This window comes from Protopterus annectens, chromosome 13.part0, assembly GCF_019279795.1.
Source record: "Protopterus annectens isolate FY-2018-M chromosome 13.part0, PAN1.0, whole genome shotgun sequence".
In the NCBI taxonomy this organism is placed as follows: Eukaryota; Metazoa; Chordata; order Ceratodontiformes; family Protopteridae; genus Protopterus; species Protopterus annectens.
The window spans coordinates 875370818-875386894 of record NC_056747.1 but is presented as its reverse complement, the minus strand read 5'-3'; the positions used below and the strand labels follow the sequence as shown (position 1 = coordinate 875386894).

Below are 16077 nucleotides of genomic sequence, written 5' to 3'. Positions count from 1 at the left end.
TTGATATAAAACACACGTGCCAAACCATTCAATAATATGCAAACATTTATACTGTAGCTAGGTAGCTAGAAATATACACACACACACACACATGAAAGACCTGAGTTTCATTGCAACAGTACTATTATAAGTTGAATGTGACACTTCTAAAACTTGCAAGCCTTATGCATGGAATACATGTGTTTGTTCCAACAGCAGTATGCACAGTGGTTCATGGGTTAGTACTAGGCTAACTGCCCTTGCGAGCCATTTTAAGTCTAGCCAATTATCCCTTGTGAGGCTCAAACCCTGCACCTTGTGTTTGTAAGGTAAATATCTTAACCATTAAGCCACCTTCCCAGGTACTCTGTTCTTAAATAAAATAAAATGAAGATCGAAATAAAATCTGCACAAGCCATGAGTTATTTGTTCTATCTTGCAGCATGAACATAAAGGGCGTCTGGCACTTTAGTGGCCTTTTCATTCACCTTGTCAAATCAGGTGCAGCACCCACTTAACCTCATTAACCTCATTGAATGCACAGCTTTTAGTGGGGGTAAATATCCCTCCTCTAGAAATATATATTGCTAGACTAGTGATAAGGAAGGGTTGAGCAGTAGGTTGCAGTCATCCATAGGTGGTAAGAATTGTTTTATGGTCCTTCTACACAGGTTATTCTTCAGTATCAAATGTACATGTAACTCCCAGTATGTTCTCCATGCCATCACTGCTCTATGCACAATATACTGTCATCTTATAGACACAGCCATTGCTTGAGATCTTAGACCAACTGTCTATTCCAGCAGATGGCACTTCTGCAGCAGAAAATCCACTCAACCCCACTAAGAAAGGACGGTGGGAAAGAAGCTATTCAGTCCTTGTTTTACCAGCTGGCTCTAGAATGTTGCATTTAGTGCAAAGATGGCAGTCTAATAGGTCACTGATTATTCCAGGTTGTCAGAGGCTATCTGGTGAAGGAGAAAAATACCACATACCCCAGCCTACTTGCCTTAGTTGTTGGAAGATGACCAATGCAGTCAAGTCTACACTAATACTTGGTAGAAGCCAGATGTAGCCTGAAGGCACAAAAAGCATATTAAAGTATAAACTGTATGCTGGGGTGGTGGAACACATAGGATTCAGTAGTATTGAAAGTTCCTGTACTGCTGTCTGTACTAAGTATCCCACATATATCTCACTATACCCTTTACAGCATTAGAATACAACACAACAGTTCACTGGAGGTCTTCAGATATCTCACTGGTGGGATATAAATAAAGGCACCTTAGATTGTGCTCTCCCTGGTCACAATACCTGTTCAGCCTAATCCAGTGTAAATTACCTCCTCAGTGCAACAGCTATGCTAATCCTTTTCACTGACATATTTTGCAGTTTATATCTCTTTTTCATGAGAAAGACTGTTAATAATGTTTGAGGGTGACAATTGTTGCCTATTACTTTTACAAAATTTGATGGATCAAGATTTGATTATACCTTTTTGTCAACATCTAAACATGATGCAGACATTGCAGCATAATTCAGAAAACAAAACATTCATTTTTCTGTGCATAATCTGCAAGTATTTACATAAAAAAATCATTTACATTTTTTGTATCACTACTTAAATTGAGAAATATATTGACAATATATAGCTTATATATAATGCTATTTCTGCACAATTGGTGCATATATTGCTTTTTAGTCTGTTTGAAGATACTGCATTGGCCCCCACAGCAGCATGTGTCTGGTCATACACCTAACACCCAGGGTGATTCTTACTGCAGTGATCTTCAGCTGTTTGGACACTGCACCTTAAAACACATTAAATTACTTTCAATACCACCTCAAGCAACACCTTCAGATTGCTGGTTGTTTTGTTGTTGTGTTTAGAACAATGGTATTACAGCAATCTCGCAGAATGAATTCTTTCATCTCGAGACATCGACATATGCCATTACTACACTTATATCACCAAAACATTGTCTGATTTTACTCCAGTGGGAAACAACTACATATTTCTAATAAATGTTCTGAACTTCTGTACAACTTCCTTGACTACCGAATATTTTTCTTGCCAATGACGATGTTAATGACTTATTACAAGAGAAGCAGTCTGGCCTAACTGATGGCACATTTATGAAACCATGACGTACTAGATGGGGAAATTCTAGATGATCTATCAGCTGATGTTAATCCTGCTTAACTCAAAGTGAACTACACTACCAGTTCCCATCTTCATATTTGTATTGTAGTGTAATGATGAAATATATGGCTACATGTTCCCACAGTTCTAACTTCACTTGAACATCTTGAATCTTGTTTATATATATATATATATATATATATATATATATATATATATATATATATATATATATATATATATATATATACACATGTGTGCGTGTGTTTGTGTGTGTGTGTGTGTGTGTGTGTGTGTGTGTGTGTGTGTGTGTGTGTGTGTGTGTGTGTGTGTGTGTGTGTATTTAACTGTATCTCCTACTCTTTCAGCGGTCTGCCTTTACCAAATTCCTCTCATATCCCATCTCCTTTCTCTTCATCTCTACCTATGTCAGCCATCACACCTTTTCAGCTCTTAGCTTTCTCTCTGAAGGCACCCTCCTAGCTCTGTTATCAGAAACCTTTCCTTGCAATGACCCCTCAAGTTATTATGCTATAGATATATGTATTTTTTATCCCCAACATGCAAATTTCAAATGTATAACTACTGAATTGCTTTTTGTACATTTCACTTTCCTTGCTTACACAGTAAGTGTTTCTTCTATTGTTATTTACTGTGTCCTGCAATTACTTCTGTATGTAAACATAGTAATTTACTGTGCCTTATACATATATATATATATATATATATATATCTATATCTATATATATATATATATATATATATATATATATATATCAAGCAATGTACTGGAGTTTTTTTCTCCCACCCTCCATTTTCCTGGTAAACAAATACAAGAGAATAAATAAGATAAATGTAAGAACGTTATTGTGTTCTAATGTAGAAAATAACACAATGGTTATTTTGTTTCACAAAATATTTGTTTCACAATTCTTTGCTCAACTCTTTGAACATTCTATGATTATTCTCTTAATATTAATTTTGTCCCTGTCAAATTCCTTTCCTAATTAACAGCACTGGTCTCTTACCTGCCAAATTCTGTTATTTATGCTGGGGAGTCCGTTTTGTTTTTCTTCAATGTTGCTAGAAGAGAAAGTACCCAAAAAGGATATAGAACTGCAGTTCAGGCACACCTTATATAAGCAGGTATCCTGCTCTACATCCTGTGATGTGTACCATGATGTGTACATTTCACTAATTTTTTAACTATGTACCCTTTGTGTTTATTTTTGCTGTCAGCATTTACATTTGCTTATCATTTACAGCTCATAAATTCATTGGCTGAAATATACCAGCACAGATGGTAGACGTGAATTACAGAGTTTACCATAAAGTTTACAATCTACATTTGAGTAATGAACAGTTAAACCACATTTTTGAAGTTTTAACTCACTCATACCAATTTGCAACTGAAATACTTTGGCATCTTTATCTGTTGGAGTCTTAGCTAAGTATTACAATGGAGACACTGACTTTTTATCTTCGCATTCATCCCACAATAAATATAATTATGCAGTTAGCAATTCTGTAGCTATCCTTGAGTTGCAGAAATTGTCAGACTGACTCACTTTATTAATTACCCCATCTATCACTGACAGACATACTAGAAATATTAACCATGTGTGCATCTCTTTGCTAAAGATGAAAAACTAGTCAAGTATATTTATTTTCCCCCTTTCCATAGAAACAGGGTTATTTATCTACACTCCAACTAACAGAACTTAAAATCAGATTAAATCCTTAGTATATGAGGGATAGCTAAAAAGTTCTGCAAAGTAAAGCCAGGAAAGAGGCCTTTGGAAATTTCCTCCTGCATGTCAATATACATCCTAAATGTTGATTTAGCTTAAATAATAAGCCGCGGTGGTGCAGCGGTAGCGTTGTTGCCTCACAGCAAGAGGTTCTCTCATTCAATTCTTGGCTAGAGTGCCTTCAGTTTGGAGTCTGCATGTCCTCCCTGCAGTTGAGTGGCATTCGAAAGACATGTGTGAATGGGCGTGCCTTAGTTGAAGGTTGGGTGCTGGGCTGGCACCTTGGCACTGTAAAAATCTACTGCCAATCATTAACGGACCGGAGTTCCGCTGTGGCGACCCCTAAATGGGAAAAGCCGAAAGAAGAACAAAAACAACATGTGGTTGGGTGTGCTGTTGTATTTGGTTGGTGGGCAGACACTGACCAGTACTAAAAAGACATGAGCCCTACCCTGCCCTTTCAGAAATTTGATTCTCTGCCTATTTATTAATATAGGTGCAGAGAAGAGAATTAATGTAATTATTCATATTTATGGTGAAGCTAAGACTATATCTGAATTCCATACGTTACTCTTAGAGACTGTAGCATTTAATTCTGGGAGGATGACTTCTAGAAGGAGCAATTAAATGAGTTCTACTGTAATTCAGGCAAACATTTGCTATGGTTTTAGGACTGATTGCTCTTTTGTTGCTATTAAAATACAAATATTTTGACTTTCCTCCCCAACAAGAGCTACTCTGAAAATTCTCTCCATAAATCATTGTATATTTGATAATTAACTTTCTTTCTATATATTTCTTATTTCCTGTTCCAATGACCATCAGACTCCCTTCCCTCATTAGCTCAGTCATTTTCTGCACCTCCCTACATCCAAGGAAATAAAAAAGATGGCAAAGGCTGTGTATCATAGCTGTAATACGGCTTACATTAGGACATTTGCATTCTTCTAACTCATCCCTGTACAAGTTGAATTTGATAATATTACCACTAAGTTGGGCCTGCAATTCTAGCCCAGTGATGTGTGTGTGCGTGTGTGTGTGTGCATTGTTTCTGTGTGAGTGTGTGTGTGGTTTGTGTGTCTGAGAGTGTGTGCAAGTATGCATGTATATGTGAGTTTGAGTGTGTGTGTGTGTGTGCATGCGTGCTTGCATATGTGTGTGTGTGTGTGTGTGTGTGTGTGTTTGATTTCTGTCTTAGAGTGTGTGTATTTGTGTGCTTGAGTGTGTGTGTGTGTTTGACTTGTGTGTCTCAGTGTGTGTAGGTGTGTTTGTGTGCATGTGTGTGTGGGTGTTTGTGTGTGTTTGATTTGTGTATCTGAGTCTCTGTATGTGTGCTTATGTGTGTGTGTGTGTGTGTGTGTGTGTGTGTGTGTGTGTGTGTGTGCGTGTGTGTGTGTGTGTGTGTGTGTGTGTGTGTGTGTGTGTGTGTGTGTGTGTGTGTGTGTGTGCCTGTGTGTGTGTTTTCTATGTCTGAGTGTGTGTGCATGCATATGTACATGTTTGTGTGTGTGTATGTGTGTAAGTTTGTGTGCATGCAAGCCTTTTTGTGTGTATATCTGTGCTTCCACATATACCATATCCTACTACTGTGCTACATACTGCCTACCAGGCCAAAGTGCCAATCCTTACCCACTTCTTGTTGCCTACTATGCTGCATAGTCTTTACTAGGTGACTGCCAAGCAGTGCCCATAAGTGTATTCCTTTTCCTGGTATGGCAGGCTGATCCTGGATATTCTGTCTTATCCCCCCTGACATCTCTTTCTGTATCAAGGCTGTTAAATGACATGGTTCATGTCCAAGGCTGTCAAAGCTCTATCTCTCAGTGCCCCAACGTGAGCTGATTTTATTTGGACAGTGTTCAGGTCTTTACTACTCTGCAGTAATTTGTCTGTATATTAGTGGTGAAAGCTCAATCAATACAGTTCACTAGCTGTGCTGAAATCCTAGAAAAAATAATCTGTAGGGCTTGAACATGTTGCAGGAAGTCATATAATACATATTAATGCATTTATTATTGGCTGATGGATATTTTTTGAGGTTCGCACCCGGTCATTGCAGGTATGGTATTAGTTAATTGTATGGGTTTAGACCCAGGATGGCATATTGTATGTTAAAAATTGCAACATGTTCAAGCCCTATAGACTATTTTTTCTATGATTACTGCCGCAAGAGCATATCTGCAAGTTTAGATGGAGCTTTTTTATTATTATTTTTTAACCATTTTATACAATCGTTGCTGAGCTGCATTTGGGTACATGTGTATATATGACATACATATTTTTTAAGTTTAGATATAAACTCATATGCTGTTAAAATGTATGCATTTATACATTCAGAACAATTTGCTGTGCTTTTATTGGATGCATATATACTGTTTTTAATTGACATCAGTTTGTATAAATGCTATAAACGCATAGAGCAGCTTTTAAATAATGGTATACCTTTAAATTTGTGATTGGTCTGTAATACTTCATTTATTACGTGAGGGTTTGATATAAAAGCTTGATTGAAAGGATTTTTTAAAAAAATAACGGTCTGAAGAAGCATTTGTGAAAGCGCTAACCTTGTTTTAACTATTAAACCAGTTTTTTCTATAACAGAGACTGTTTTATCGTTCTGAGTGGATTGCATTGCATATTTTCTTTGATATCAGGAGAACATATTTCTGTGGTCACCTTCTAGCCTGTTCATATACGTTTTGTGATTTTTTTTTTATTTCATTTGAGGCTACGAGGTGTTTACTTCACTGGGAACTTCACATATTTTTGGATTAGTTATTTTTTATTAAGCTCCCGACGGAGACATGGCTGGAACTGACGGTAACATTGAACTGGACTATAGATCCAACTTTACTGTCAGAAATGAAAGAGAAGGTGATAAAATCCAGAACACCGGAGAATTAAATACAGCAATTCCTGTTACCAGCACCAATTAGAACAGGGTCATTAATACACAGCACCGGGGCGAATGCCTGCAAACCAAACTTATGAAATGTGTAAAGAGTGACAACAATATTCTACTGCTGTATCAATGTGAAAATAATGGAACTACAACCACGGTAACTACGGATATGGCTGAACGCTTGCAGATAGCAGTTCAGAGTTTTGAGACTGATTTTTTGAAACTGAAATGCTTATCCACCCAACGTCAGCATTTTGAGGCCTGTCTACATAAAAACATTATCCCCAGAGGTCTAAGGGTATTGAAGATGCCCACATATGGGGATCAATATCCAGAGCTACTAACTAAATGGCAGCAATTAAATCTAGAGGTGAGCAAAAATTATATGCATTTACTGTTGGAATATTTTCAACCTGTAGAGGAACAGTTGATCCAGTCTATACTGGACCAACAAAAAGACATGTATTTTTATTATCCTAATACTTTGGTAGAAAATGCTCTAATGAATGTGCTAGATGGTGTAGAGATATATGAGTGAAGGCTATTACAACAAAAAAAGAACAAAATTGATAGAGACACTCAGGATTTTCAAACTGGACATGTATTTACTTGGCCCAGAATGGGCCCTACACCTAGACCTATGAATAATAATAATAACAGTCATAATTTTCATTCCATCAGTTTGCAAGCCGATATTGATAGGAATACTCCAGACAATGTGTGTAAGCCAACCACCACCAATGGCAATAATGATTCTAACAACATCGGGACCGACGTGTCCAATGGAAATATGCTTGCGAAGTTGCTGCCCACGTCAGATGTCACTACAGATATACCTGTATATATTCCACAGTCCAGTCCTCATCTGAATGGTACCAAAGATGTATCCACTGGTGGCACACAAACTATAGTTTGTTTCAAGACTAATGACAAAGTGGGACATTGTTCCAAAACATACAAAGGGGCACACTATACATTGGGTTTTTCCCAATTCCCCCTTCCCATAGCCCTGGAGAAGGGGGTCAGGAGAAATCGAACCATGAGTCGAGGGCGACAGAAAAGGAAATTGTCGGAAGAAAAAGCCCCCAATCATTCCTTGAAGAAAATGTGGGATCAAACGAAGATTGCTTGATATGGAACATTTCTCATAGAGATCTTGATGTATATGAAGTTAATGTACTTAACAAAGGACTTAGTTTTATTCCTACAACATCAAACCAGATTACAGATGTATTGACAAATGTTAAAGTCTTTGCTAGGAATGTTATGCTTCTCTATCAGTTTGGTGATAGTAATGATAATCAAAGTCAAAGAATTTTTAAAAAAACGAGTGTATACACTCCACAGAATCACCCATTAGTTGAGGCATTCTATAATCTGGTGGAAGATGATTTGTATAAATTATATAGCAATACTCAAGATACTAAAGCCCACAAGAAAGCGAAATATAGAAATAATCTTAATTGGAGTGAAAGAAAAGCTTTAAATAGGTTACAAAAAGATCACACTATAGTGTTTAGGCCGGCTGATAAAGGCGGCCCTCTAGTAGTTATGGATACAGATCATTATCATCGTGCTATGTGTGATACGCTTAGCGACTGTAGATTCTATGATATCATAAACAAATTGAGAGTGGAGGAAATTCAGTCTGAAATCTATAGTACTATCTCAGACCTGGTTAGTAGTCATTTAGTTACCATCGAAGTAGCCGATTTTTTGGCAACTGAATACCCAATGATACCTCACATACAGGGCATTCCCAAAGTTCATAAAAACGGAACCAACCCCCCTATGAGACCCATTGTCTCAGGGAGGGGTTGGTGCACCGAACCATTCTCATTGTATGTAGAAAAATATTTGAGGCCAGTGATAGGCAGGGTTCCACATATATTAAAGGATACGAAACAATTTTTACTGGATTTATATAAATTTTTTGATGAAGTATCTATGAAACCAGATATGATTTTTGTGACTTTAGATATACAATCTTTGTTTACTATTACACCAAATGACTTGGGTGTCACAACTATTAAAAATTATTTGACTACACATAGTGATTATCCTGACAGACAGGTTGATTTAATCTACCTATTTTTGGAAATTATATTGGAAAATAATGTCTTCATCTATGAATCCACTCTTTATATACAGTGTGATGGCATAGCTATGGGCACATCCTGTGCCAATAGCTACGTCAACATGTTTTTAGCAGCATGGGAGGAGAACCAATTATTTGTGGTGCCTCAGCATCAGGGCCATGTCCTGTTCTATCAATGTTTTGTGGACAATGTCTTCCTGTTATGGGAAGGTAGTCCCATAGAATTAGAAGAATATTTAGGACATTTAAACAGTATGACAACATACCTTAAATTTACATCTAATTATTCAAGTAACAGGATAGAATATCTTGATGTATATGTTGAGTGTGTCATGGATATTTATGTTAACACTGGTGTATACAGAAAATCATGCTATAAGAACACATTTCTTCACCGACATAGCATGCATCCCAACTATATTTTTAGGAATATAATTAAAGGACAAAGTATGCGCATTTCTAGACTAAATGCTAGTAATGAAGGTTACCAAGAAGAAATTAACCGTTTCAAACAAAGATTAGTGAAACGAGGATATAGAGAGTCAGAAATTATGGCAGGACTGGAAAATATCCATTCTCTAAGGCAAGAGAAAGCAGCACCATACTTCTCAGCATTAGAACAATCCAACAATCAAAGTATTAGAAGTTTGATTGATACTGTTAAAATACCTATGTTTTATACCAGTGATTTGTACCAGATCCAAGAATTAATTGGCAATCACTGGTGTATTTTAACAATGGATCAAGAAATCTTGAATATTGTAGGTGATAAACCCCAATATTTATTTAAAAATAAATTTAACCTTAGGAGATTATTATGTAATACCCTAACTAGAGGCGGTTCAGGCTCATACATGGGTATATCTCCATGTGGCAATTGTAGACATTGTCCATATATTGAAACAGGTAATATTTTTATACATCCAGATAATGGCCAAGTATACGAATTTCTTGTTTCGGCTGATTGCAATACTGCACATATAGTATATCTGGCCCAATGCCAAAGATGTAAATCTATATTGGTAAAACAGATAGAACATTTCGAACAAGAATACGTGAACACCTATATGCCATTAGAATTAAACATTTGAATAATGCCTTGGCCAAACATGTAGTTAATGCAGGGCAAGATCATATGTTTTCATTTATGGCAATTGACTATGTTGTACCTCTAGTTAGGGGAGGTGATATTCGCAACCACACAGAGAAGAAAGAGGTAAGTTGGATTATGAGGCTGAGGGCAAATAAAGGGAAAGGGCTTAATGAACGTGCCTCTATTAAGCCTATATTGAAAGCTAGACGTAAAATAGTGAGTTAACTTTCCCATCCCTTGTACTGTGCAAATTATATTTGAAATATATATATACACCTTTACCTAGATATTAGATATTTTAGGGTAGAAAATAAGACATACAAAGTCCTATTTAATTATTATTATATGTATTGTTGTTGCCTAATTATTGCAGATGTATATGCACACCCTTTATAAGATGAGGTTTCGTTTGGATATAATATGATATTGTATTTTTGATTTTTTAACCTTTTAGTACAGCTAGCATAAATCTATATCATCTAGTGCTATTTGTCTAGACATTGAAGTTCAAACTATATAGTTGATAAGCTATCGATTATTTTAGGTTATATATTTTTGCAATTTGGATATTATACAATCATAGTCAATGAAAGATATGAAACATGCATTTTGCTATTAATTTTATGTGATCCTAATTAAGTTTATTTTATGCATGCTAACATTGAAGAACCCGCTACAATTTTAAATCAGTTAAGTAGTGGGCTAAATGTTAATACCTGTGTATAAGTTCTGTTTAAACGTGTAGCAGGTACGTATAATAAGAACATGACTTCTAGTGTAGAGTATGCCAGGAACAGTAAGGTGACTATAGAAAATATAAAATGCATGTTGTTTGTTTTATGTATTTTTGGATAGCATAATATATGTAATATTTGAACACAAGTATTATAAGGTATACATAGTTTCAGGAAGTCATATAATACATATTAATGCATTTATTATTGGAATAGATACAACTAATGTCAATATGGTTTATATAAGTCAGTACATTATAGGTTAAATGGTGACGCTAGAAGTTAAAGACATTTAGCGAGTATGGAATACAGTACTATACCACAATTTCGAGCCATAGTGTGTTAATATGCATGCACATTTGGCTTATACGGTATTGACAAAAATGTTTTTACTGTATATATATATATATATATATATATATATATATATATATATATATATTTTTTTTTTTTTTTTTTTAGCATAGAACTAATAGGAAAAAATACATTTTATTAATTAGCGTGTTATCAAAAGATAGTAAAATTTACACCAAATGGATGCAGGACATGATATTATAATTCATGAAGTATACACATTTAGCTATAGGGTCAGAACATAGCTTCACCACCCATATATATTTGGATTGAATGTTTCTTGGCAGATGACCAATACTGGCATGATAGTGAGTTGGCTGATGGATATTTTTTTGAGGTTCGCACCCGGTCATTGCCGGTATGGTATTAGTTAATTGTATGGGTTTAGACCCAGGACGGCATATTGTATGTTAAAAATTGCAACATTTTCAAGCCCTATAGACTATTTTTTCTATGATTACTGCTGCATGAGCATATCTGCAAGTTTAGATGGAGCTTTTTTTAATTATTATTTTTTAATCATTTTATACAATCGTTGCTGAGCTGCATTTGGGTACATGTGTACATGTGTATATATGACATACATATTTTTTAAGTTTAGATATAAACTCATATGCTGTTAAAATGTATGCATTTATACATTCAGAACAGTTTGCTGTGCTTTTATTGGATGCATATATACTGTTTTTAATTGACATCAGTTTGTATAAATGCTATAAACGCATAGAACAGCTTTTAAATAATGGTGTACCTTTAAATTTGTGATTGGTCTGTAATACTTCATTTATTACGTGAGGGTTTGATATAAAAGCTTGATTGAAAGGATTTTTTTAAAAAATAACGGTCTGAAGAAGCATTTATGAAAGTGCTAACCTTGTATATGTCTATTAAACCAGCTTTTTCTATAACGGAGACTGTTTTATCGTTCTGAGTGGATTGCATTGTATATTTTCTTTGATATCAGGCGAACATATTTCCGTGGTCACCTTTTAGCATGTTCATATACGTTTTGTGATTTTTTTATTTCATTTGAGGCTACGAGGTGTTTACTTTGTGGGAACTTCACATATTTTTGGATTAATTATGCTAATATAGTTCACTTGTCATAATACAGCAAGAAACAAAACATCAGCAATTAACATTCAGACATCCTCAGCAGCTATCCATTTATCTATATGCATAGCAAATCTTAAGCAGGCTTGCAGAGATGCAATCAGCCAAAATATGTGTGAACAGAATAGAGTCCATCATGACCAAAATACCCCAATCATGGTTAAACCATGCATTCCCAGATCTGAATGTGAAATGTTGTTATTATATGCTACCATTCTTTTGTTATTTAGGTTTATATTTCTTTACATTTAGGCTGCAGTAGTTTGTGCCTTCTTTAGCATTAGAAATATTTTCTTCCACTGCCCTTCCAACTAACAATGTTCTTAGTTTCCTAGGGCATAACTCACAATTTTCCATTTTTCTTAAGTAGGTTTTTTTAATGCCCACTACCTCTGATTTGTTTTCCTTCAAGTACTCCTCCAATATTATAAAAATCAGTCTAGAAGCTTATAATTTGACAATGCAAGCTTTACAATAGGACATTAAAAATGGCCCTTAAAGTTTCTGCAGTCTGACTGGCTAAAAATCAGAAAAAAACACGAGGCTGAATATAAAGCATGAAGCCTAATTAAAAATGGTGCATTTGACAGGCATGGAGAGGGGTTGTAATTCAGGAAGGATTATCACAAGTGGTAAAACCTTACTACCAGTGGCTTCCCCATCATGGTATCCCCTTCTGATGCAGAGAATGACCTACCAATCTAGCTTCCCAGTAGTGAGAGTGTCACTGCAGAGGGCCGTCCGACTGGCAATGGTTGATACTAATGAGGCAATCTGGGAGAGTAGCTAATGCTAATTTGACATGTGCTCTCTCTTGAAAATGCCTGTGGCTACCAATTTACACTGCCAAGTGACTTAGAGAATCATTGAGATGCATAAATTACCACAGTGAAAAAATGTAAAAACATCAAAGATGGCAGTCACCCATTAAAGGAGTAATGATGTTTCCTACACTTTAACAGCACTCTGGGATTATTTACAGGATTTTAAATATTTTTATATGTAATTCCAGACTCTGAACACCTGAAGGCTGGCATATTGACGTGGTTTGGATAAATCAGGTTACCATTCAGTATCCCAGAAATCATTGTTTGGCTCAAAAATGTTACATCATGCAGGCCTCCGTTTGCCTAAAGTTCCTGTCATTTCATAGATGCTGCATGCGTACAAAGTACTGAGTAAAATAGAACAGTGTAAGTAACATTCCCTGCTGCTGAATGACTACTTAAAACAGAAACAGTGCAAATGCCACAGAAAACACTCAAAGAGCTGTTTACTGCTGCCTTTTTTTCTAATTTAGTTTAAGTGGCACTAATTTGTGAGACAATGAATTCCAGTCCATTTACTTCCCCCATAACACTTAGCTTCCCTAGCTGTCAAAGTCTAATTCCATTGACTGGCAGATCTCAGCATTGTGCTTGACTCATGTAATTTAATCTTTGCTCTAGCATTTCCTTTGTTAGAGGGGACATTTTTTTGCTGCACTATAGCCATGGCCGTACTTGACTGCATTCACATCCAGTAAGGTCTTGCACCAAGGAGATAAAGAATAAAACATTTATACTATTAACCAGTTTAGATCTTTATTAATTTAAGTGTTAAGGTATCACTTCATGCTTCCACCTTGTTAAAAATTGAGATTTACATGTGCAAAGTGTGTTGGTATGCAGTGTTTGCCTTCAAATGTTTTACTCCACTGGTTGGTTTGCAAAAAATCCTTTTGCAGTGTCCCTGGATTTGTCTTTGTACATACAAACCACATTGCTATATTTTCCCCTTCCTTTTTCTTGTGTCCAGAAGTCACTTATAACAAAGTAAATTTTTTATTGATTTTTTTTTTTTGAATAAAGGACATCAAGGTTAATTTACCTTGAATCAGATTATGGATGCCACTGCAAAGAATCACTGTTGAAATATTTTTGCATGGACAAAATCCCTTACTAAATCTATTTGCCAGCCTCCAGTTCAATTGGTGCTATGGCTTTAATATACTGGTGTGTTTGCTCATGCCTTCCAAATATCTCCACCATTACATACCAATTTTGCAGTGTAGTAACCACCCGGCATGTCCATACACCTTTAGCCATCAATATGCAGCTACTCCTGTTCATGTGAGTATATGAATTCATTTTCAGACTTAAGGTGTGGAAGCTGCACTGAATAATTCTAGGTGCTTGTTCAGTTTTCACATGGTGCTTGCTTAGAGCAACTCTCATGTTAAGCCACTATTAATATGTTGCACTGCCACCTCTGATACCAGGATAATGTTTTAATCTTTCTATTCCTGCACTGCACAGTAGCAGTATCTGGTGCAAATACAACAGAGAAGTATGCAAGCGATACACCACCTAAGCATCATTTGCCATGCAGAATGCATACGAAATTTCTGTGTTTCCAAACATCGGTGTTACTACACTACTACTGAATGAAATTAACACATTGAAATGTAACATGACCTGTTACCAGATGTAATTAAGATTTTTTCCTGTATAAACAAATTTCCATGATTCTCTGGCTGTTTGGTTTGATTCACTTTACTGGCTACCTGTAGAGGTTTGCTCTTTCTTAACTAGTTGCAGTAAATATTTTGTTATCCGGTTGTTTACCTGGTTAGTTTGACTGGGCACACTATGAACATTTCCAGCGGCATCCCAGAGTAAAAGCTTAAAATGGTGCCATCTCAATGGTCTGACCTTGTATTGTAGTCCCTTAACTGCTGCCTTGCTGCCTTGCATATCTTGCATAAGGCAGATCAGAATTATCCATTGCAATGTCCAATTCAATGTTTCATCTACAGATTGTTTGCCTACTGCCTTTGATGAATGCATTGCCTAGGTTACAGTAAATAAAATAGCATTGCAATAGGGAATGGATGGCAAACCAAAGAAACTAAGACAGTCACGACTACAGCACCCAACATTAGAGTACAACTTATGATTTCCTATCCATCTACAGGTTGCGGTAGTAGAACCCACAGCCATATGCATAAAAAGCAAATATACTCACCGATATGCTGCTACCACTGCTTTCAAGTACTATAGCTCAATCACTGATGACCATATGCTAAACAAAACAATTACACATTGAAAACGGATTTCACATCAAGACAGTGACAAAAATAATGGCAATGCAAATACAATCAGAAGGAATTCAGAAGAAACTGCACAACCTACAAGCTCTGTACAGAATACAGAAACATCGGATTTGTGACATTACACAGACATGGTTTAAAGCCACATAATGTACTCTGCCAGTGCAAGGCTAAATTGCCTTGCACACATGTAGACCATGAGGCACAAGAGAATGGGACACAAGGTGGAAATGTGTCTCAGTCTTGATTAGCTGCAAGTATTCAATATTTTTCAAACCGGATGACACCCAGGCATTTACCCACATGCAAATAACTGGAGAGTGTCCCTTACCATATCTGAGCAAGCTACAGGTCATCATCTGTGGCACAAGAAATCACAGCTCAATATAGGAATGAATACGTTTTGCAAGGATCTGCCAATGCACACATGATAATATGCTGATTATTAGTCAGAGAAAATCAAATGTAATGTTTTTTGGCACCCCATAATAGCTTGCTAAAACTCTGCACTTGACAATAACTGATACATCAGGCAATATGCTGCCTGTAGTAACAGAGCAAAAAATATCCAGGATCACATTGGACCCTACTCTCTTATTAACAAACCATACAGATAATATTAGCGGAACCTTAAATAACTAAATTTATGCTACAAGCTCTCATACCTTCTCGCCTCCAGCATGTGCACAACTAAAGCTATAAACATACTTATCCCAAAAACTGAGCATGGGCTCCCTTTAATAGCTCTTCACTCTGCCACAAATACAAATAACACTTGTACTGTTACTTTTACAAAGATCTGTAGATTTGAATTACTTG

At 36.1% G+C, this 16077-nt stretch overlaps 1 protein-coding gene across 3 annotated transcripts in view; it reads right to left on the bottom strand.

The window, feature by feature from the left end:
- The window catches only part of LOC122787730 (protein rapunzel-like), a 114198-nt gene that overhangs the window by 71396 nt on the left and 26725 nt on the right, over positions 1-16077 (bottom strand). The gene's annotated exons all lie outside the window — the stretch shown is intronic.